General features: G+C 42.4%; 1 protein-coding gene across 1 annotated transcript in view; it reads left to right on the top strand.

Annotated features, from left to right (window-relative positions):
* The window catches only part of KCNB2 (potassium voltage-gated channel subfamily B member 2), a 459,966-nt gene that overhangs the window by 360,533 nt on the left and 75,935 nt on the right, over positions 1 to 23,498 (top strand). The window lies entirely within an intron of this gene.

The raw sequence follows: 23,498 nt of genomic DNA, 5'->3' as shown, positions 1-23,498 counted from the left end.
TGGTTGGGGAATTAAGATCCCCCCACAGAAACAAAGAAACAAATCTAGAGACGAAGCTTACTGGGCATGTGGAGCCAGCCAGTTATAGCCTGTTCTAGATTAGTCTGGTTAGACTAATAAGTAATTAGTTATTCTCTGGTTAGAGAAATAATCAATTACATAGAAAGAGGAATACACAGTCTGGGATCCATGTTCAACTTTGGAAGTAAAAACAAAACCTACTCCAATGCCAAAATTTAGGGACTAAATTATCTGTTTGTGCAAATATCTGAGCCTGGGTTGTGTCCCCTGAGCAGATGCAAACTCTGCTTTCTTGCACAAGCATCAAGCATAATTCTATTGCCAGATAGCATGGTCCCTGGAGCCATGTGATCCATGGCATCCAGGCTAGAATTGTATAAGCAGAGTCCAGACAAAAATAAGCAAATAGAATTCTTTGTAGATTCTGGGGTCATCTGGTGTCCATGCCAATACTCTCTTTCTGGAAGGACAAGAAGGATAAGGTTGCTTAGCAATTCCCTTCTCTACCAAATCAGGAAAATGGCTTACTGTCTGTACTATCAGCTTTATGAAATAGATGAGCCAAAAAGTTCAAGAGGGCTCCAGACTGGTTTTGTTTTCCTGACTTAATGATGGCTGTTTTCTCTAAGCCTTTTGCTTATGCTATCCTTCTTTCCAAAAATGCCTTCCCTGCTTTAATCCAGTAATTAGTGTCTGTTATATACTTTAAAACTTGGGTTTTAAATTTTTTCCAATTAAATGCATGTTAGTTAATTTTTAAATGAGTTTTTATTGGAGTATAGTTGATTTACAGTCTTGTGTTAGTTTCTGCTGTACAGCAAAATGAATCTGTTACACATACACATGTGTATGTGTGTGTGTGTGGTGTGTGTGAGTCACTCAGTCGTGTCCAACTCTTTGCGACCCCACTGTCCATGGGGTTTTTCAGGCAAGAATACTGGAGCAGGTTGCCATTTTTCCTCCTCCAGGTGATCTTCCTGGTCCAGGAATCAAACCCATGTCTCCTATGTCTCCTGCATAAGCAGGTGGATTCTTTACCCACTGAACCATTGGGAAAGTCCCAGTGTGCCATGAATGCTCTGTAAAGAATATTGTTTATATCTTCTGTGGCCAAAGACTGTCCTTTTAAGAGTTGTTACCAAGTTAAAATGTTTGGTTTGGTTTTTATTTCATTAAGAAACACAAGAAATTTGAAACTCAAGAACCTTTGTGAAATGGCCACCATTTTCAGCTTCTTCAAGTTTAGAGACAAGCCAAATTGAGTTTATTTAATTAAACAAATCATTAGTTTTCAAGTGTAAAAAGAAATGTTAAAAAGAAATGAAAGTCATAAACTTGCCTGTATTTTTGTCAGCTGCGGCCATTAGTTAAAAGTAGCCTTTAAGTGTACAGTCCACTTCTTTCTTAATATATTTACACAAAACCTAATACCTCTAAAGATTTTTAATTGCTGTTATATGTTTAAAGCATGAAATAGTCCTGAATACTTTCATCAAGAGACTTGGTGATTTTTAAGATGCTGTTTTTACTGAGAATCTTTTCCTTTTCTAAGTCTAGGCCACTAGATTTAGCAGTATAGTTGTAAAGGCAGGAGTTTCCACAGTTTCCTCAACAATAAAATGAAGAGTCCCAAAAAGCTGGTACTCAGTAAATGAAAGTTGTTATTTTTAATATTGCTATAATTAAATCACCATTATTTTTATTGGGGTTTAGTTGATTTACAACATGATATAAGTTTCAGGTGTACAGAATATTGATTCACAGTTCTAAAGGTTATACTCCACTTATAACAACTCCAAGGTTATTATAAAATTTTGGCTACATTCCCCCATGTATAATATATCTGTTAGGTAGTTAGAATAGGAAAAAGGAGCCCAGAATGGCGGTGGCTAAAAGACAAGGAAGGGAAAAGCCCACGAAAATAGAACAGAGGAAGGTCCGAGGACTGGAGTGAGGACCTCAGGTAAAACAAACAACACTCCTGGCATGCCTCGAGGATGTATTTTCCTTTTATTTTCTAAATAAAACTGAACTGGAACACGGAGGTGTAACACTGATCTGTCCGAGACCCGAGAGCTATAACATGGTCTGTCCAAGAGCCGAGAGCTATAACACGGTCTGTCTGAGAGCTGTGACATGCCAAGGGCTTTAACGTCCGTCACTTCAAATTTTTGTTGAGACGAGACAGAACCGAGGAGATCACACTCCCCTGACATATCCATGTAGTTTATTTATTTTATGCATAATAATTTGTACCTCTAAATCTTCTCCCCTCACTCCCCACTGGTAACCACTAGTTTGTTCTGTGAGTTTCTTTCTTTTTATATTCACTAGTTTGTTTCATTTTTTAGACTCCACACTTAGGTGATATTAGACAGTGTTTGTCTTGGTCTGACTTAGTCCACTATGCATAATACCATCCAAGTCCATCCATGCTCATGCAAATGGCAGAATTTCACTCTTTTTTGTGGCAGATCACGATCCCTGCTTACTTTCTCTCCAGTTTATGAGATTGCGTTATATTCAGTTGAGTGGAATTTTACCTCTGAAACACAAAGGCTATCTAGATGGAAACACAAATGGTCTCTTCTTATGTGCTTGTAGCGGCCAAGGTGGTTCTAGTTGTTGTTGTTTAATCGCCAAGTCCTGTACAATTCTCTTGTGACTCCATGGACTATAGCCCACCAGGCTCCTCTGTAAATGGGATTCCCCAGGCAAGAATACTGGAGTGGATTGTTGTTTTCTTCTCCAGGGGATCTTCCCAACCAACGAATAGAACCTGTATTTCCTGCATTGGCAGGCGAATTCTTTACCACTGAGCCACCAGAGAGGCCTGGTAGTTTCAGTAGCTTTACATTTAACTGTAGTATCTTCCCTTCCCAAAACCCATGAAGGTTAGTATATAAGCCTCACTTGACCTAAGAGAGAACAAAGTTTCAGAGCGATTAAGATACCCACCCAGAGTCACAAAGATAGTGGTTTTTTGCATTCTTCCAAATAGTATTCTTTTTAATTACAATAGAATGCTAGGAAGTGCGAATAAAAATTAACTTGGGGAAAAAAAAAAAAACATACAATAACTCAAATTAGGCCAATTCAGTGTTGCCTGGTAGGGAAGATCTGATTTAATTAACAAATTCTAATGGGTTATGAGCAGCATGTCATTTGTTTCTATGTAAACAGCACTCCTACAGGGCTTGTCAGTGCTGAAAACAATTTGTCCTTTAAGTATTTTAAACATTCCCTCTGCAATCTGGTTTGCACTATTCATTTTACACTATTAAGAAAGTGTTTTACCAAGCAAAAATAAGCCAACCCAGCTTGGTCCTGTCAAAATGATAATACATTCTGAATTAGTAGAATTTTTATTAGGTTTTTGTATATTTTAATGGATTTCATAATTCATATCAGAGTATTATGCAAAAACTCAGATCCATTAATACATCCAAAAAGAAAAAATCAGGCTTTTGTATCAGCTTCCCTATTAGCATAGCATCCTTTAAGCTGTCATCCCACCTGGGTACTCACCATCATATCATCAACAGCGGTCCATGTTCTGAGAGTTGGGATGCTAAGCCTCTGGGATTAGCAGACGCAAACTATTATATGTGGGGTGAATAAACAAGATCCTACTGTATAACACAGGGAACTATATTCAATGTGTTATAATAAACTATAATGTAAAAGAGTATATATGTGTGTAACTGAGTCCTTTTGCAGTACAGCAGAAATTAAACACAACATTGTAAATCAAATATACTTCAATAAAATTTAAAAATATACACTCTAAGTGTATATGAACTATACTTCAAAAGCACATATCCACTTTTTGCACACTCAATCCAGATGGCCGAGTAAGGAAAAATCACAGTTTTCTAAAACCCGATTATAGCCTGCCTCCCAGTTGCCCCAACTGATCCCTGATCCTGGTTCCAGTCAAGTGCAGCTCCTGTGCAGAAATGTGGGGTGTTGGTTAAGATTCTAGGATCAGAGCCTAAATAATACAGAAGTCACTAAATGGATTGGTTCTCTTCATCAAGCTGAGGAGGCCAGTGTCTACTGCTGTCCTCCCCGAGGACCAGTGTCAGCCCTCTCATGCTGCTTATCAAGAGAAACATGTGCTAAGTAGACCTTTGAAAATATGAAGCTGGTATTTTGTTATAAAGTCCATCTTTTATGTCTTTAAAGTGGGCTATTTATTCTGAAAAGATTTCTCTTTCTCTCTCCTGGTTCATTAAAAAAATACAGAAAAAAAAAAAAAAGCAAAGACTCTGTGTGAGTTCTTTTAGTGGACACCTTCTCGAGTCGAGGAGGTATAAATAATTTATGGCGCTTCCATTAGGGTCAACCAGAGTGTATATTACCTACAGTGTGCACTTGTCAGAGGAGCGTGAGCTCTGAGCCAATGATCCGGGGTAGAGGTAGAGAAGGTTTCCGTTGCTTTCAGTGAATGCAGATGTGTCCTGACATGTAATTTACCAATATAGATATGGAAGTTAACCCAACCACAGAAGATAACTGTGATAGGATTCTTGATATAGCATGTGATGTGGAGCCTTTCCCAGCTCTTCTCTCATTGCTCAGCTTGATTAACCATCTGATGTTTAAGAGCATTTGTGAAGGAATAGGAATTGCCGCTGGCCAGGCTCTCTTAGAGCAGCCTTCTTTAATTAAGCCTCTCTGAAGGGATTCTGTTTGGTTTAATGAAATAGGTGTGAGAAGGAATCAGAACCAGCATTAAATACTTAGAAAACGAGTGTGTCCTGCTAACACTTCAAAACAAAATCCCTAATACTGAACTCATCCTCTCCCCAAACCTCCAGCCTGGCTGAACTCTCCTACGTGGCCACTCTTGCCTTCGCTGCTCTACCCGTGGCCACTCTCCTGGCAAAGGCCTTCAGAGTCTCTTCCCAGAATTATTAGAGCCGGCCCTTGGCTCACCTCTGAGGACCACTCATTTCATCTTGCTCTTGGCAGAGTTAGAGCCATAAAACCATCTCAGCTTATGCCACCTCCACTCAGAAATGTGGGAGGCACTGGTCAGAATGGTCATCATCAAAAAATCTACAAACAATAAATTCTGGAAAAGGTGGGAAGAAAAGGGAACCCTCTCACACTGTTGGTGGGAATGTAGATTGATACAGCCACTATAGAGAACAGTATGGAGTTTCCCTAAAAAACTAAAAATAGAACTACCATATGACCCAGTAATCCCACTCCTGGGCATATATCTGGAAGGGATGAAAAGTTACATGCATCCCAATGTTCATTGCAGCACTATTTATAATAGCCAGGACATGGAAGCAACCTAAATATTTGTCCATTAACAGAAGAATGCATAAAGAAGAGATGGTACATATATACAATGGAATATTACTCAAGCATACTAACGAATGAAACTGGGTCATTTGTAGTGATGCAGATGGACCTAGAGTCTTTTATACAGAGTGAAGTCAGAAAGAGAAAAATATTATATATTAATATGTATATGTGTAATTTAGAAATATGGTTCAGATGAACCTATTTGCAGGGCAGTCGTGGAGAAGGTACATGTGGGCATGGCGGGGGAGGAAGCAGGATGAACTGGGAGAGTAGGATTGACATAGATACCCTAGTATGTGTAAAATAGTGGGCAGCTGCTGAACAGCACGGGGAGCTCAGCCCAGTGCTCTGTGATGACCTAGAGGAGTGGGATGTGGCAGGGGGGAGGCTCAAGAGGCAGGGTATATATGGATACATATAGCTTCCCAGGTGGCACAGTGGTAAAGATTCTGCCTGCCAATGCAGTAGACTTAAGAGACGCGGGTTCAATCCCTGGGTCAGGAAGATCCCCTGGAGTAGGAAATGGCAACTCATTCCAGTATTCTTACCTGGAGAATTCCATAGACAGAGGAACCTGGTGAGCAACAGTCCACGGGGTGTCACAAAGAGTCAGACACAACTGAGCAACTAACATTGTGTGTGTGCGCACATGTGTGTGTGTGTGTGCGTGCACGTGTGTGTGTGATTCTTCTCAAGCCTCTTTCAGAAAGACTGGAGTTCTCCTTTGAACTTCAAGGGCATATTTTATTGCATAGATTTTGTGAGAAAATATACACCGAGTACCTATTGTTGTTCAGTCACTAAGTCGTGTCCAACTCTTTGCAACCCCATGGACTGCAGTATGCCAGGCTCCCCTGTCCTTCACTATCTCCCAGAGTTTGCTCAAATTCATGTCCATTAAGTCGGTGATACTATCTAACCATCTCATCCTCGGCTGCCCCCTTCTCCTTTTACCTTCAATCTTTCCCAGCATCAGGGTCTTTTCCAATTAGTCAGCTCTTCACATCAGGTGGCCAAAGTACTGGAGTTTCAGCTTCAGCATCTGTCCTTCCAATGAATATTCAGGGCTGATTTCTTTCAGGATTGACTGATTTAATTTCCTTGCAGTCCAAGGAACTCTCAAGGGTCTCCTTCAGTGGCACAATTCGAAAGCATCCAGTAATATAGCACAGGGCACGTGCTGTGCGCTGTGCTGTGTTTAGACGCTTAGTCATGCGCGGCTCTTGGCAACCCCACGGACCGTAGCCCGCCCAGCTCCTCTGTCCATGGGATTTTCCAGGCAAGAATACTGGAGTGGGTTGCTGTGTGCTCCTCCAGGGGATCTTCCCAACACAGGGATTGAACCCACATCTCCCGCTTTTCACTCACTAAATTAATAACTTAGTATCATTTCATATAATAATAAGTAATGATGATCTTGATGATTATGAGAATTATCATTATTAAATCCCTTAGAATAGTCCTTGATGTGTAAACATTGCTTAGAAAATGTTACGCCAGTCTATGTCTGATGCAGGATACAGCATGCTTGGAGCTGGTGCATGGGGATGACCCAGAGAGATGTTATGGGGAGGGAGGTGGGAGGGGGGTTCATGTTTGGGAACGCATGTAAGAATTAAAGATTTTAAAATTTAAAAAATAAAAAAATAAATAAAATTTTTAAAAAAATTAAATAAATAAATAAATGGAATGCAAAAAAAAAAAAAGAAAATGTTAGTCTTCTCCCCTCTTTTAAATTGCTTATATTATTTAACTGATTATAAAAAATCCCCCAAATTACAAAAGGCTTTCCTTCTTAAAAGCTGTTGACATCATAGTTAACAACACACTATACTCTTCATGCTTCTGTGTGGAATACTTGTCTTCTTGCTCGTCAGCTCTGACTTGTCCTCGGGGCTCCTCTGCAGTGACCTCCTTATCAAGCGGTCCCTGGTGGCTGCACAGGGCCTTCACTGTGGTGTGGGGGCTCTTCGCTGGGCATGCAGGGTTTCTCTAGCTGTGGTGCAGGGGCTTCTCTTGCTGCAGCACGGCGGCTCAGTAGTTGCAGCTTGTGGGCCTAGTTGCCCCAGGGCATGTGCAGCCAGGGAGGGAACCAGTGCCCCCTGCACTGGAAGGCAGGTCCTTAACCACTCAGCCACCAGGGAAGTCCGCCTAGGCACCCTTTGTAGCCTTCTTCCCCTCCCATCTTCTCTAACATCACTCTGCCCCCATTTCCTGATAGTGTTCAACTTGTTTGTTTGTAAGTTTGTATGTTATCATCTTCCCCTCACCCTACACTAACAGGGGTCATGATGTTTTGTTTATCATCAGATCTTTATCTCCTGGCACAAGACCTGTCCCATTGTGTCACTCAATAAACATTGCTTCAATTAATGATCAGTTTCAACCAGAACCAGATTTACAGAATTGACTTTTACATTCAGATGGTGAAAATGAGGACTGCCAAGAGTGGTCGGTAATGGAAAGGGCCAACAAATTAAATCTGAATGTGTTGAGCATTATGACTTAAAAAAAAAAAAAATTCTCATTGTGAAACTTGTACCATGTGGCTCCTAGAATACATTCACATCTCTCTTCTCATGCATGACTTGACAAGCCATCATTACCAGATTCATTAGTGACCAAGATCATTCTACTGGAAAACAAAATTATCGTCCAATCCAAGCACTGAAGAGCTCCACATTCAGTAGACTCTCCTGTAAGAAAACTCACAAGAGCCAAGCTTCAAAGATGGGAAGCTTACCTTTAAGTATGTTTGCACAGATTTATTTCTACTTCAATTCCAATTACCCACTTTCAATTTCTACTGAACGCTATGGCATATCAAGTGCTGTATAGCCATACACAGGATCCTGAAGTTATCACATTTTCCAGATCAGAGTTACTTGCCTTGGAGAGTTAAAAGCTTGAAAGGAGGACTCAGAATGTTCTGATCATTACAGTTGCTCTGTTTGAGCACATTTCACACAGAATAAGTTCTTTGGAATATACTTTTATCCAGATAACATTCTTGAACCTCTCGGGATCCATTTGCAGGGACATTCAGAGAGGAAGGTATGTTTCCTACCAGCAACCATAACTGCTTCTACTGACACCTTCCACTCTATGAATTATTGTTTAAAAGAGAAGCAAAATTCTCATCTCTATTATTTTTTAATGGCTTAAAGCAGGTAGGAAAGTATTATATTTTGAGAGTGGGGTTCCCAATTAAATCAATTGCAGGCTTTGAAATTGATCCAGGTCAGGTGTCCTCTTCTTGACCCCCCGCTGTATGCTTGGTGCATTATGTGCTCTCATCACCTCCTCCCTATTCCTGCATCGCACACTCTCACAAAAGATGTATTCCTTGTGGATGAATACTCTGTTTTTCAGCTCTGAATTCCAAGGAATTTCTACATCCCAGACTATGTCTCACACCCTGACTAGCATACAGTAAGAGCTTACTAAATAATGATGAATGAATGAATTAGTAGAAGAATGAATGAGTAGAAGAATGAATGAGTTAGTCCATGACTTGGAGATCTTTCAATCAATTGTTCATGAATGTATAAGCTTCTTCACTTTCCTCTATTTTTTAGATGCCATTCTATCTACACAATAACACCTGATGAATCTATCACTGAATACCATGTTGTGAAGCATATGGCTCCATATGAGATGCCAGGTAGCTCCAGATATGAATGTTTACTGAGTTTACAGAAAACTGTTCTTACCTTTGTTCTGGGCAGTAAGTACTTGGTGAGCAGGTCTTAAAGCTGTTCAGTTCAGTTCAGTTGCTCAATCGTGTCTGACTCTTTGCAACCCCGTGAACCACAGCACACCAAGCCTCCCTGTCCATCACTAACTCCCAGAGTTTACCCAAACTCATGTCCCTTGATTCAGTAATGCCATCTAACCATCTCATCCTCTGTCGTCCCCTTCTCCTCCTGCCTTCAATCTTTCCCAACATCAGGGTCTTTTCAAATGAGTCAGCTCTTTGCATCAGATAGCCAAAATATTGGAGTTTCAGCTTCAACATCAGTCCTTCCAATGAACACCCAGGACTGATCTCCTTTAGGATGGACTGGTTGGATCTCCTTGCAGTCCAAGGGACTCTCAAGAGTCTTCTCCAACACCACAGTTCAAAAGCATCAATTCTTCAGCGCTCAGCTTTCTTTATAGTCCAACTCTCACATCCATACATGACTACTGGAAAAATCATAGCCTTGACTAGACAGACCTTTGTTGGCAAAGTAATGTTTCTGCTTTTTAATATGCTGTCTAGGTTGATCATAACTTTCCTTCCAAGGAGTAAGCGTCTTTTAATTTCATGGCTGCAGTCACCATCTGCAGTGATTTTGGAGCCCAGAAAAATAAAGTCTGACAGTTTCCCCATCTATTTGCCATGAAGTGATGGGACCAGATGCCACGATCTTAATTTTCTGAATACTGAGCTTTAAGCCAACTTTTTCACTTTCCTCTTTCACTTTCATCAAGAGGCTCTTTAGTTCTTCTTCACTTCCTGCCATAAGGCTACAGAATTTCTTCCTGACAATAAATAATGGCTCTTGTTTAAACTTAAATTAGTCAAGTGAGTCTGTTATCTAAAAAGAGATTTAGGGGCTTCCCTGGTGGTCCAGTGGTTGACTCCGTGCTTCCAGTGCCAGGAACACAGGTTCACTATCTGACTAGCAAACTAAGATCCCACCTGCTGCATGTTGTGGCCAAAAAATTTTAAAAGATCTTTGTAAAAAGCAGTGTTACAGGCCACATTTCTCATGAACCTAACTACTGAGGTGGGACATTTTTTTTGTTGTTGGGGTTTCAATAAGGTGAATTCAATAAATCCACTGGCATTTAAAGTAAGATATCAGCCCTCGATAGACATGGCGTGCCTTGAACACACCACCCATCCAGTGATAGCATTCCCTTTTCAGTGCCTCTTTTTGTTTTTTGTCAGGTGAAGGTGATATCACTACTGTTAATTTCTAGATTGGAGCAGAGGAGCAGTGGGCCCTAGCTCTAGGTATAGTCCAACATTACTTGGTTGTTACCTTCTTTCCATCCTTTACATCATAAGTGTGACATCAGGATTCACAGGCAAGATTCTGTCCAGTGCTTTTAAATGAACATGGCAGATATCCACATCATTAATCAATGAAATAGTAATCTACAAGCCCATGGAGGTTGGTTTTGGTTTTATTCTCATTTTTTCAGTCTAATTATTGTATATTCAGGTTTTCCAGCTCTAATAAAGACCCTGTTATTAAGAGACCTTTGGTCTTCCCTGGTGGCTCAGTTGGTAAAGAATCTGCCTGCAATACAGGAGACCCAGATTCCATCCCTGGGTCAGGAAGATCCTCTGAAAGAGAGAATGGCAACCCACTCCAGTTTTCTTGCCTGGAGAATTTCACCGACAGAGGAGCCTGGTGGGCTACAGTCCATGGGGTTGCAAAGAGTCAAACACGACTGAACAACTAACACTTTCACAGTCTTAGTTACGGCACTCAGGATCTTTAGTTGCAGCATATGGGATCTATCTAGTTCCCTGACCATGAATCAAACCCAGGCCCCCAGCATTGGGAGTATGGAGTCTTAACCACTGGACCACCAGGGACGTGCCAGGGCTATATTTTGACTTTCATGGGCCCTAGGCACATTTGCTTTTGTGGACCACTTCCTCTGTTAAAAACATGTTTTAAATTATATTTTATGACTGCATTAGAATATAGTTCAGGCAAGGATTATAAATGAGTTGTGATATTCATTCATTCTTCTGATTTTAAATGGATTTATGTATTTTTTAATAACTTTATTTGTTTTTGCCTGGGTCTTTATTGCTGTGCACAGGCTTTCTCCAGTTTCGTCGGTCGGAGGCTACTTTCTTAAGGTGCGCAGGCTTCTCATGCAGTGGCTTCTCTTGTTGCAGAGCAAAGGGCTCTAGGCACATGGGTTCAATAGTTGTGGCACACGGGCTTAGTTGCTCCAAGGCATGTGAAATCTTCCTGGACAAGGGATCAAACCTGTGTCCCCTGCGTTGGTTGGCATATTCTTTACCACGGGACCACCAGGAAAGTCCATGACTTTCAGTGAACTTAAAATGAAAACATTGGAAGTTCCCTGGTAGTCCAGTGGTTAGGACTTGGAACTGTCACTGCTGTGTAACCGGGTTCAGTCCCTAGTCAGGAAACTAAGATCCTGCAGCCACATGGTATGGCCAAAAAAAAGAAAACATTTAGTGGGTCTCTAGCTGCAGTCCATGGGGTCGCAAAGAGTTGGACATGACTGAGTAACTGAACTGAACTGAGAAATGTCATAGTCCTGGGCACAGTGGGCACTGTGCCTGGAGGACAAGGCAGCTGAGTCCAGGAGAACGTGTTGTTCAGTCAGGAAGTCATGTCCAACTCTTTGCGACCCCATGGACTGCAGCACGCCAGGCTTCCCTGTCCATCACCATCTCCCAAGTTTGCTTAACTCATATCCATTGCATTGATGATACCATCCAACCATCTCATCCTCTGTCATCCCCTTCTCCTCCTGCCCTCTATCTTTCCCAGCATCAGGGTCTTGAATTTGGCCTTTCTTCATGCTATCTTCTCTCTAGATAAAACAAGGTGAGACAGAATGGGAAAGTGTAAGGTGATACCTTGTGTCATTTCTTCCACCCCTAAGCTGCATGATTTTCTGCAAAGTAATTTTCCTGAGTCTTGGCTTCCTCATAAACTGTAATTATTAGGATTTAAGGGAGACATATACAACATACTTTGCCTACCACCTGTTTTAAACCACTAAGTAAATGTAGCTATTAATGATGACAGCAAGTGTAATATGTAGGAAAACACGTCCATGGAGTCCAAAGAGGTAGCTTCTAGTTCTGGTTTTGTTTTGGTTTTTTAATGCATTGGCTGTGCAACCTTGAGCCAAACACTTAACCTTTCTGAGTCTTAGTTTCATCATCTGTAATCATATCCTCCCAGCCAACCTCACCAGATTGCTGAAAGAACAAATAAGATAATGGATGTAGAAGCATGTTTAGCATAGTTAATAGCATTACATACAGTAATTATTGTTATTACTGAAGAAGCTGAAAATTATGTAGAGGGAAGTGGCCAGTGCCTGGCACGCAAAAACTATTTGGTAGCTGTTTCTTGAATGAATGCCTCACAACACTTTCAACATTCCACTGACTTCTCCACCGGTGTACTTAATGGTGAAAAACATTGTAAAGGCAGCTCAAGACAAAATAACAAATACTTTATATGAGGAGATTGTAACTAATAGTCCTGAACTATAACTTTCACCAGTATGTAAGTATCTTAGAATGAAAGCTTCTGGTAGGTATTCCTTGTATTTTTATATCTTCCACATTTTCTATCCCAGTGTTTGTATACAATAGATAGCAAATGCTTAAAAATTGAACTGAACTTAGCCGATCACTTGCTTGTATAGCCAATCTTAATCTCTATTCATGCTGAAATGCTCTTAATTCCATTCTTCCCCCCAAAGTTCTTCCTTTGCTCTTTGTGTAAGACTCTCAAATTAAGGGCTTTCAATAAATATTACTTGAATGAGTAAATTAATGAATGTTTCCCAATTATTTTATTTTAAATATCTATTGTTAACCATACAGCTAGCAGATGTTGAGAAAATGATACTTTTGTATCATGAGAGACACAGTGTTGTTCAGTCACTAAATCATGTCTGACTCTTTACCACTCCCTGGACTGTAGCCCACCAGTCTCCTCTGTCCATGGGACTTCCCAGGCAAGCATACTGGAGTGTGTTGCCCTTTTCTTCCCTAGAGGATCTTCACAACCCAGGGATCAAACCCTGTCTCCTACATAGGCAGGCAGATTCTCTACCACTTAGCCACCAAGAAGCCCAACCAGGGAGATACAATAGAATAATTTAAATTTATATGGTATCTTAATCAAATCAGACTTCAGAATTCCTCTTATGATTCTTGGATGGATGAATCATCATAAAAGTCCACTGGACCTCGGAGAAGAATCAGGACCAAATTTTGGAGTTTCCCAGTGGTGGAACCAGTCCTGCATGCTCTTCTCCCAGCTTAGGAGTTCAAAAACAGTGTTCAAAAACAACGTGCTCAAGTGTAAAGAATGCTCACGCCAGTTTGTCAGTATCACACAGCCTGTTGAATCTTTGAAGCTGTGACCACTTGCCTGTTACAAGAGAGAGTCTTTGGAGAATTAGTAGTTGGTGCAGTTTGTGAAAATCGCTCCTTTGACAGCATCTGAGAATAAATTGGCATCTCAGCGGTGCAGCTGTGATGATAATTGGCTGAAGTTCTCAGCAGAAAGGACACTGACCATCTTTCTCCAGCAAATAGCTCTGTCAGAAAGCCCCCATTCCAAACACCACCCCCCACCCCATCAGCCTTTCAAAGGTAGATCTTTTTCACTGGCTTTCTTTGATGTGCATCATTTACAGTTTTATCCTTTCCTTCATCAGTGCTAATGGGGTGTGGTTATCGAGTGTGTGGCGGTAGAGTCCCTTGATTGGTATTTGGATGTTAATCAGCTTTCATTTGGGGGAAAAAAAAAAACTGAAAGCAAGTCTTTCTATTTCATTTATAATTTGTGGAAGTTTCTGTGACTCTTATTTCTGCCCTGAAAATGACTGTCACTTGTAAATTGTCCTGAGTGGTATATAATAGTTAATTACAGCAAGACATTCTACATGGACCAGAACAGCTTTTCAAAACAGCAACTTTTATCTTGCCATGAAAAATATAATGTAGAGTCAAAATGTGGTCTTCAACTTGGATCTAACCTTATCTTATTAGCATTAAGCAATTCAACTATCAAGGAGCAAAGGCTGTCTTGGCATAGAATCTTCAAAAATATGCAAAAGGGTTAGCTTAGCAGTGACCATAACTTTTACTTTTCTCCACGTGGGCCAACTCTCTTCTGCATCTTTTTAAAGGATCATGTCTCCTCCACATATAGACTGTGTCTGCACGTCCTTTTTGAATTCCCAGCACCTCCCCAGGCACATGGTAGGAGCTCAGTAAGAGTTCTTGGGCTGAGTGGATCACATAAGCTCAGCTGTGTGTCCTGAACTGGCTAATACCCATGCTTGGCTTAACCCAGATCAAGTTCTGTCCTCTTCCTAGAGCCCTCCAGTCACTTTCACATCCCACAATGCCACTCGAGGGGTCTCGGTAACAACCTTTATCTTCAAAACCCTCATTCATTAAAATCCTCACTTCAAAATGATCCAGAATGGCCAGCGCTTCAGTGTAGACATTTCCTCTCCCTCCGTGCAGCCCCAACGCCATGCAGGTTGGGGCTGCTTCATTTATTTGTGACCAAGAGACACAAATACAAGGGACCACCACCCTGGAGCAGGTTGCCATTTCCTTCTCCAGGGGATCTTCCCAACCCAGGAACTGAACCCGGGTCTCCTTCATTGCAGGCAGATTCTTTCCCATCTGAGCCACCAGGGAAGCCTGTACCACCAAGAAAGTCTCCTGAAACTCCTGTTTACTGATAGATAATATGTTGCCTGCAGTTTTGACCAGTTTGGTATTCCATGAGTAGACCTAGTGCATATAGCCTTTTCCTTATTTCCAGAAGAAGCATCAGTGGGCAAGTGTGGACTGGCCTGCGCGTGTTCAGTCATATCCTCAATTTACAAATGAATTCAGGTTATTTGCTCTTTTGTCTGTTAAACATTGTCTTTAATTTTTTTCCCCTTTAGTTTGTGTAATTTGTATAATTCTCATTTTTAAAAAAAGTCTTCAGCAGTGCCCCAAATTATTTAGGTAATGTGACTTTGCCAGAGTGAGCAGGACTAGTTGGAGACATTCCACAGTTGTTGAAGATATCTTCAAATGAAGCACAAGGCTCCATTCTGTTCCAACCATTGATGAACAAAAGTTCAGCCTGTCTGAGGTGGCCCTGAGTGAAACTCGCCCACTGGGACATCCTGATAGACTATTGGCAAGTACAGTTTCCACCCAAGTCTGTATCTAAAGCTTCTCCCCTCCCACCACGCCTGAATAGCAGGCAAGGCCAGCCTTGGGAGTGCACCCCAGCCCCCACCTATCAAAAGTTTATCATCTCTGGACTTCCCCGGTGCTGCAGTGGATAAGAATCTACCTGCCAATGCAGGGGACATGGGTTCAGTTCCTGCTCCAGGAAGATGCCTCTAGCCTCAGAGCAACTAAGCCCATGTGCCACAACTACTGAAGCCCGAGCATCCTAGAGTCTGTGTTTCACAAGAGAGGCCACCACAGTGAGAAGCCCGCACACTGCAACTAGGGTAAGCCCGCATGCAGCAATGACAATCCAGCAGAGCCAAAAATAAATCAGTACATAGTCTATCATCTCAGACATGGCAAGGTGGATGCCTAGACCTGGAGGAAGAAAGTTGTTCAGAGGTAGAGCTGTGACAGGGCTTCCTGGTGGCTCAGATGGTTAAGAATCCACCTGCAGTGCAGGAGAGCCAGGTTTGATCCCTGGGTCAGGGAGATCCTCTGGAGAAGGGGGTGGCTACCCTCTCTAGGAGATGGTGAAGGACAGGGAAGCATGGCATGCTGCAGTCTATGGGGTTGCAAAGAGTCCAACACGACTGAGCGACTGAACAGCAATAACAACCCACTCCAGTATTCTTACCTGGGAAATCCCATGATCAGGGGAGCCTGGTGGACCACAGCACATGGGGTTGAAAAGTGTCGGTCACAACTAACCAACTGAACAACAAAGCCACGACAAGACCAGCCGAGCAGGTGAAATGTTTACATCGTGGATGAGGCTCTTATTCAGCTTCTAGAACCAAACAACATCTGTCGCAGTCGTTTGGGGCCCAGAGACCCTCATCACCTCCAAGTCAGATATAGGAGGGGGCAGGCCCGACAGGGACACCATCTGTGTGCCAGGGCCTTGGGCCAAACGGCATGGCGCTGTGGGCATCATTCCACTCCACTCAGTCTGCAATGAGGCAAAATTTTGGAACAGACAAGCAGAATTTTCCTCCTGTCTCTCATTTACCTAACCCATCACAACCTCCCAGCAAACACACAGCCGGTGCCTTCATGAGCCTGTGGAGCTTCTTTCTAGGGAGAACCTCTGATCTTAGGCTCACCTCCTCCCTAGCTGCCTCTTCAGAGAACAATGTGGATGGCACCGCGGTTTTCTGCAGAGGAACACGCTGCTCCTTCTGGGCCTTTGCTGCATCATCAACCACAACCCAGCTAGGGACCTCCTGCCACAAGACTCAGATGACAGATTATCTTCCCAGGCAAGGATAGGAGAGGCCCATCTTCCAAGGGGAAAAAAAAAAAAAGGAAGCTGCGTCTTCTGCCTCCCATCCACTCCCTCTTAGCTTTGACTCTTGCTCTTCAAAGTTCACGCAATGGACCGGGAACATCAGCATCACCTGGAAGCTTCATAGCTTTGCAGCATCTCAGACCCACCCACCCATGCACACAGAATCAGAATCTGCACTTTTAACAAGATCCCCAAATGATTTCCATGCACAGTCAAATCCAAGAAGCCCCATTCTGAGTCTTCTGTTCATGATCAGATGTGTGATTATTTTACATTAGCTTCAAATAGAAATCTCTGCTTCTTTCAAATCTCAGAAGGAGAAATAATGAAGACACTCAAACATCTGTAGACTGACAATCACAACTGCACAGAAGTCGATTGTCGGGACTTCCCTGGTGGTCCAGTGGTTAAGATTCCAAGTTTCCAATGCAGGGGGCATGGGTTTGATCCCTGCTGTGGGAACTAAGATCCCACATGCCATGTGCCTCAGCCAAAAACAAAAACTTGAAATTGTTAACATTAGCAGTATTATGCAGAACTCTGGTTACCTTTGCTCTGCCCCCAGCTCAGAGAGGTTCTGAGAAAAAACCCTGTGTTTGTTAAGTACAAGCACCCAGAATATGGAGTGGAGCATTTTCTCTGACCCCAGTCCACCCTGCGAGCGAGGGGAGGCACTAGTCTTTACTTCCACCTTCTGCTGCATCCGAGAAGAGCGAATGAAAACCACTTGGAGCTTCCCTGTCACTCAAAGGCCATTAATTTTTTACAAGATGAAAAGTACTTTTTCCAAAAATAAAACCCAGAGTTATCATTTCAGTAGGCTGGGGAAATGTACATTCCTTTTTATAGCTGCAAATGAGAGCAGTTCCATAACAATTCTAAATTTCTTCTTCTAATGCTGCAGTATTCTCTTCTTAAAAGAAAAAAAAAAATGTAGTAAGGCACTCAGGTGTCCTTTAGAACCTGAGCCACACATGTGCCCAACAGCCCTCTCATCGGTTTCCTCCACAGCCGGCGATGATTTCGCTCATGTACCTGTCACCTTTATCTCTTTGGCCCCCGGGTTCTCCGTTTTCAATAAGCTGTTATAAAAGTTCACATGCCTTCAGGGGTCCCCCATGGAATGAAAGTGAGTGAGGGGATAAGGAGGGACTTACTGCCAAGGGAGAACTTGGGTCATCTCTAGGTGACCATCCCAACTCATTCCATAGTCCTGTTTGGATTACACAGAGCTTACTCGGCCCATCTTAACTGTAGCAGTTCTCAAGGGCCAAGTGTGTGTGTATGTGTACATGTGTTCATCACTGCCTGCACTCAGGGGTCCTCTGCCACAGGGGGCAGTAATGAGACCGCAGGACCCACTGCATTCTCTGGATTCCAAACAAGATGGTCTGCTGGCAGAGATTCCCAGGGAGCAGCTTGTTTGTTTTGTTCTTGTTGTCTTGTCCTACACAGTATTTTAAGAAATGTTTGAATTACTTGGGACATTTCATTGTTGTTCAGTCACGTCTGACTCTTTGCAACCCCATCGACTGCAGCACGCCAGGCTTTCCTGTCCTAGATTTCCTTAGGATTGACTGATTTGATATTGGAATATTTAAAAATCAGGAAATGTCACTTTTTAAAAATCCATATTTCTGGCTTCCTTTGAATTGGGGAATCTGAAGACACCCTCACTTCCTGTAGCAGCAGTCAGCTAAATTTATAACCACAGCCTTTAGACACTGTCTCTGCTCCCCACCATCCCCCCTACTCCCCAGAGTCTTCCTCTTCCCCAGGCCTCTCTCCTGACTCACTCCTGGTTATGACTGACCTGGGCCTGGAAGGCATTCCCATCTCCAGGCGCTTCTTACAGCCTGATGAGAAACTGGGGTCCCTGTCAGGGCTGGTATGTGAGAGCCTGAGAACATGGCCCACTTGATCCGGAGCCAAAGTATTGGAGCTTCAGCTTCAGCACCAGTCCTTCCAATGAACATTCAAGACTGATTTCCTTTAGGATCAACTGGTTGGATCTCCTGCAGTCCGAGACTCTCAAGAGCCTTCTCCAACACCACAGTTCAAAAGCATCCATTCTTCAGCTCTCGGCTTTCCTTGTAGTCCAACTCTCACATCCATACATGATCAAAGCACCAAAGTGTTTCCTTATCTCAGAACATCAGGTTTTGAAAAAAAAAAAAGGAATGCACTGGGAAGAAAATTAAGCCACCGTGTGGTGATAATACATAGCAATTAAATGGGGTGCCAGCCACCAGCAAGGATCTAATGGCAGTTCAACACGCAGATTTCTCTTGCTGTCAGTCCTCCTTTGGGCATCCCCCTGGCTCCAGCCTCCCTTGGGAATGTCCTGCTGTCCATACTGAGGACCTTCTGGATGCAGACACTTTATATCCTCACTGATCTGGCTGCAAGCATGCTCTTCAGTTTAGTTGTTCTGTCGTGTCTGACTTTGCAACCCCCATGGACTGCAGCATGCCAGGATTCCCTGTCCATCATCAACTCCCGAAGCTTGCTCAACTCATGTCCATCAAGTCAGTGATGCCATCCAAGCATCTCATCCTCTGTCTTCCCCTTCTCCTCCTGCCTTCAATCTTTCCCAGCATCAGGGTGTTTTCAAATGAGTCAGTTTTTCGCATCAGGTGGCCAAAGTTCTGGAGTTTCAGCTTCAACATCAGTCCTTCCAATGAATATTCAGGACTGATTTCCTTTGGGATTGACTGGTTGGATCTCCGTGCAGTCAAAGGGACTCTCAAGAGTCTTCTCCAACACCACACTTCAAAAGCATCAATTCTTCAGTGCTCAGCTTTCTTTATAGTCCAACTCTCACATCCATACATGACTATTGGGAAAACCATAGCTTTGACTAGATGGACCTTTGTTGGCAAAGTAATGTCTCTGCTGTTTTATATGCTGTCTAGGTTGGTTATAGCTTTTCTTCCAAAGAGCAAGCGGTTTTTAGTTTTAAGGCTGTAGTCACCATCTGCAGTGATTTTGGAGCCCTCAAAATAAGAAGTCTGTCACTGTTTCCATTGTTTCCCCATCTATTTCCCATGAAGTGATGGGACCAGATGCCATGATCTTAGTTTTCTGAATGTTGAGTTTTGAGCCAACTTTTTTACTCTCCTCTTTCACTTTCATCAAGAAGCTCTTTAGTTCTTCTTTGCTTTCTGCCATAAGGGTGGTGTCATCTGCATATCTGAGGTTACCGATGTTTCTTCTAGCAATCTTGATTCCAGCTTGTGGTCATCCAGCCCAGCATTTCACATGATGTGAAATATAAGTTAAATAAGCAGAGCGACAATATACAGCCTTGATGTACTCCTTTTCTGATTTGGAACCAGTCTGTTGTCCTGTGTCCAGTTCTAACTGTTGCTTCTTGACCTGCAGACAGATTTCTCAGGAGGCAGGTCAGGTGGTCTGATAGTCCCATCTCTTGAAGAATTTTCCACAGTTTGTTGTAATCCACACAGTCAACGGCTTTGGCATAGTCAGTGAAGCAGAAGCAGATGTTTTTCTGGAACTCTCTTGCTTTTTCGATGATCCAGCAGATGTTGGCAATTTGATCTCTCGTTCCTCTGCCTTTTCTAAATCCAGCTTGAACATCTGGAAGTTCATGATTCATGTACTGTTGAAGCCTGACTTGGAGAATTTTGAGCATCACTTTGCTAGCGTGTGAGATGAGTGCAATTGTGTGGTAGTATGAACACTCTTGAGTGTTGCCTTTCTTTGGGATTGGAATGAAAACTGACCTTTTCCAGTCCTGTAGCCATTGCTGAGTTTTCCAAATTTGCTGGCATATAGAGTGCAACAATTTAACAGCACCATCTTTTAGGATTTTAAATAGTTCAACTAGAATTCCATCACCTCCACTAGCTTTGTTCATAGTGATGCTTCCTAAGGCAACTTGACTTCATATTCCAGGATGTCTGGCCCTAGGTGAGTGATCATACCATCATGGGTATCTGGGTCATGAAGATCTTTTTTATATAATTCTGTGTATTCTTGCATCTCTTCTTAATATCTTCTGCTTCTGTTAGTTCCATACCACTTCTGTCCTTTATTGTGCGCATCTTTGCATGAAATGTTCCCTTGGTATCACTAACTTTCTTGAAGAGATCTCTAGTCTTTCCCATTCTATTGTTTTCCTCTATTTCTTTGCATTGATCACGGAGTAAGGCTTTCTTATCTCTCTGTGCTATTCTCTGGAACTCTGCGTTCAAATGAGAACCCCATGAACAGTATGAAAAGGATGCTATTAGCTTCTCGGCTTACTCACTGCCCCTTGCTCTCCCTTCCACTTATTTAGTTATTCCTTTATTTATTTAGGTCACATGGCATGTGGAATCTTAGTTCCCTGACCAGGGATCCAGCCAGAACCCTGACAGTGGAAGTTCAGAGTCTTAATCGCTGGACCTCCCGAGAAATTCTGCCCTTGCACTTTAATTGTATAAAAGCAACTCGTTGGTTATTGTTCCTTTGCTTTGGTTTTTATTGTTATTTCAGATCTATAAAAAAGAACTAAGAACAGCATAACTTCCCCACTTCTCAGATTCTTTTTTAATTGGAGGGTAATTGCTTTACAATGTTATATTGATCTCTGCTGTACAACATAAAGAATCACTCATAACTATATATATATATATATATATCCCCTCCTTCTTGATCCTTCTTCCCCCTCCAATCCCGCCCTTCTACGTCATCATCACAGACCACCAAGCTGAGTTCCCTGAGTCATATATCCAGCTTCCCACTAGCTATCTATTTTACAGACGGTAGCGTATATGTGTCAGGGCTGCCCAGGTGGCTCAGTGGTAAAGAATCTGCTTGCCAAAGCAGGAGACACCAGAGACTCGGGTTTGATGGCTAGACTGGGAAGATCCCCTGGAGGAGGAAATGGCAACCCACTCCTGTATTCTTGCCAGGAAAATCCCAGTGGACAGAGGAACCCAGCAGCCCATGGGGTTGCAAAGGGTCAGACAGAGCCTAGTGACTGAGCACAGCAGAGTGTATGCATGTCAGTGCTTTCGCAATTCATCCCCCTTCTCTGTCCGTTCTCTAAGACACAAGTCTGTGTCTCCATTCCTTCCCTGCAAATAGGTTCATCAGTACCATTTTTTAGGTTGCATATATACGCTTTAGTATACTATTATTGTTTTTCTCTTTCTGACTTAAAACATTTGAAACCTACACAAAGCTAGCCACCTCCAAATTGTTTTTTCCCTAAGGAATAAAGTAGTACAGGCGTCCCACTGTGGTCACTCTCTTCTCCTACCTCCCAGAGGTTACCAACTGCCTAGATTATCTTTCTCTCTATTATTTAAAGTAACCCTGTTTAGATTTAACCATTGCATACAGGTTCCTTTTTAAGTGCTGTGTAGGGATCCACTGGAAGGATCTGATTTTAATCTCTTCTTGATGGACTTATGAATTGTTCCCAACTCACTGTCATTACCAACAGCGCTGCAGTGAGTGTTCCTATAGCTGTCTTCCCGCACATTCGTGTACAAGACTGTACACCTGGAAGTGCAATTGTGAGTTACAAGACAGCATTTCTTCACCTTTATATTCTCGCCAAATCCTTCTCCAGACTGCCTGCATTGTGTAGCTCTTCAGCAGTCATGTAAGAGGACTTCCTTTCCTCTTCCTTCTCCCCTATGTGGCATCATCAAGACTTAATTTGGGCCAATCTGAGGATGAAATGACATCTTGCAAGTGTGTACATCTTTTTTCTCAGATTACTACAGTGGTCGAGCATCTTCTAATGTATTTACAAACCATGGGAATTTCCCATACTGTGAATTGCCTTTTCACTGATTCTATACTTTTTCCCTATCAGGTTGCCTTCTTTGTATTGGCTAGTAGACCTGCTTTCTAATTCCAGTAACAAATTTTTGAAGGTTCTATGCCTCACAGTTGTCTTCTCTTGGTGCTTTTTTTTTTTTTTTTTTATAATATGAAGTCCCTTGTTTGGAATTGTTTAATAAGAAAAAAAATTTATTAACACATGCAGCCTACATGCATGAAGGAAAAATTTAGAAAGGGGTGGTTAGAAATTTGCATCTTTGTAATGTCTTGAGAAACCTATATGCAAGTCAGGAAGCAACAGTTAGAACTGGACACGGAACAACAGACTGGTTCCAAATAGGAAAAGGAGTACGTCAAGGTTGTATATTGTCACCCTGCTTATTTAACTTATATGCAGAGTACATCATGAGAAACACTGGGCTGGAAGAAGCACAGGCTGGAATCAAGATTGCCGGGAGAAATATCAATACCTCTGATATGCAGATGACACCACCCTTATGGCAGAAAGTGAAGAGGAACTCAAAAGCCTCTTGATGAAAGTGAAAGAGGAGAGTGAAAAAGTTGGCTTAAAGCTCAACATTCAGAAAACAAAGATCATGGCATCTGGTCCCATCACTTCATGGGAAATAGATGGGGAAACAGTGGATACAGTGTCAGACTTTATTTTGGGGGGCTCCAAAATCACTGCAGATGGTGACTGCAGCCATGAAATTAAAAGACGCTTACTCCTTGGAAGGAAAGTTATGACCAACCTAGATAGCATATTCAAAAGCAGAGACATTACTTTGCCAACAAAGGTCCGTCTGGTCAAGGCTATGGTTTTTCCTGTGGTCATGTATGGATGTGAGAGTTGGACTGTGAAGAAAGCTGAGTGCCGAAGAATGGATGCTTTTGAACTGTGGTGTTGGAGAAGACTCTCGAGAGTCCCTTGGACTGCAAGAAGATCCAACCAGTCCCTTCTGAAGGAGATCAGCCCTGGGATTTCTTTGGAAAGAATGATGCTAAAGCTGAAACTCCAGTACTCTGGCCACCTCATGCAAAGAGTTGACTCATTGGAAAAGACCCTGATACTGGGAGGGA

The sequence above is a fragment of the Capra hircus genome, chromosome 14 (assembly GCF_001704415.2).
Source record: "Capra hircus breed San Clemente chromosome 14, ASM170441v1, whole genome shotgun sequence".
Classification (NCBI taxonomy): domain Eukaryota; kingdom Metazoa; phylum Chordata; class Mammalia; order Artiodactyla; family Bovidae; genus Capra; species Capra hircus.
This window is presented reverse-complemented; position numbering and strand designations above follow the sequence as displayed.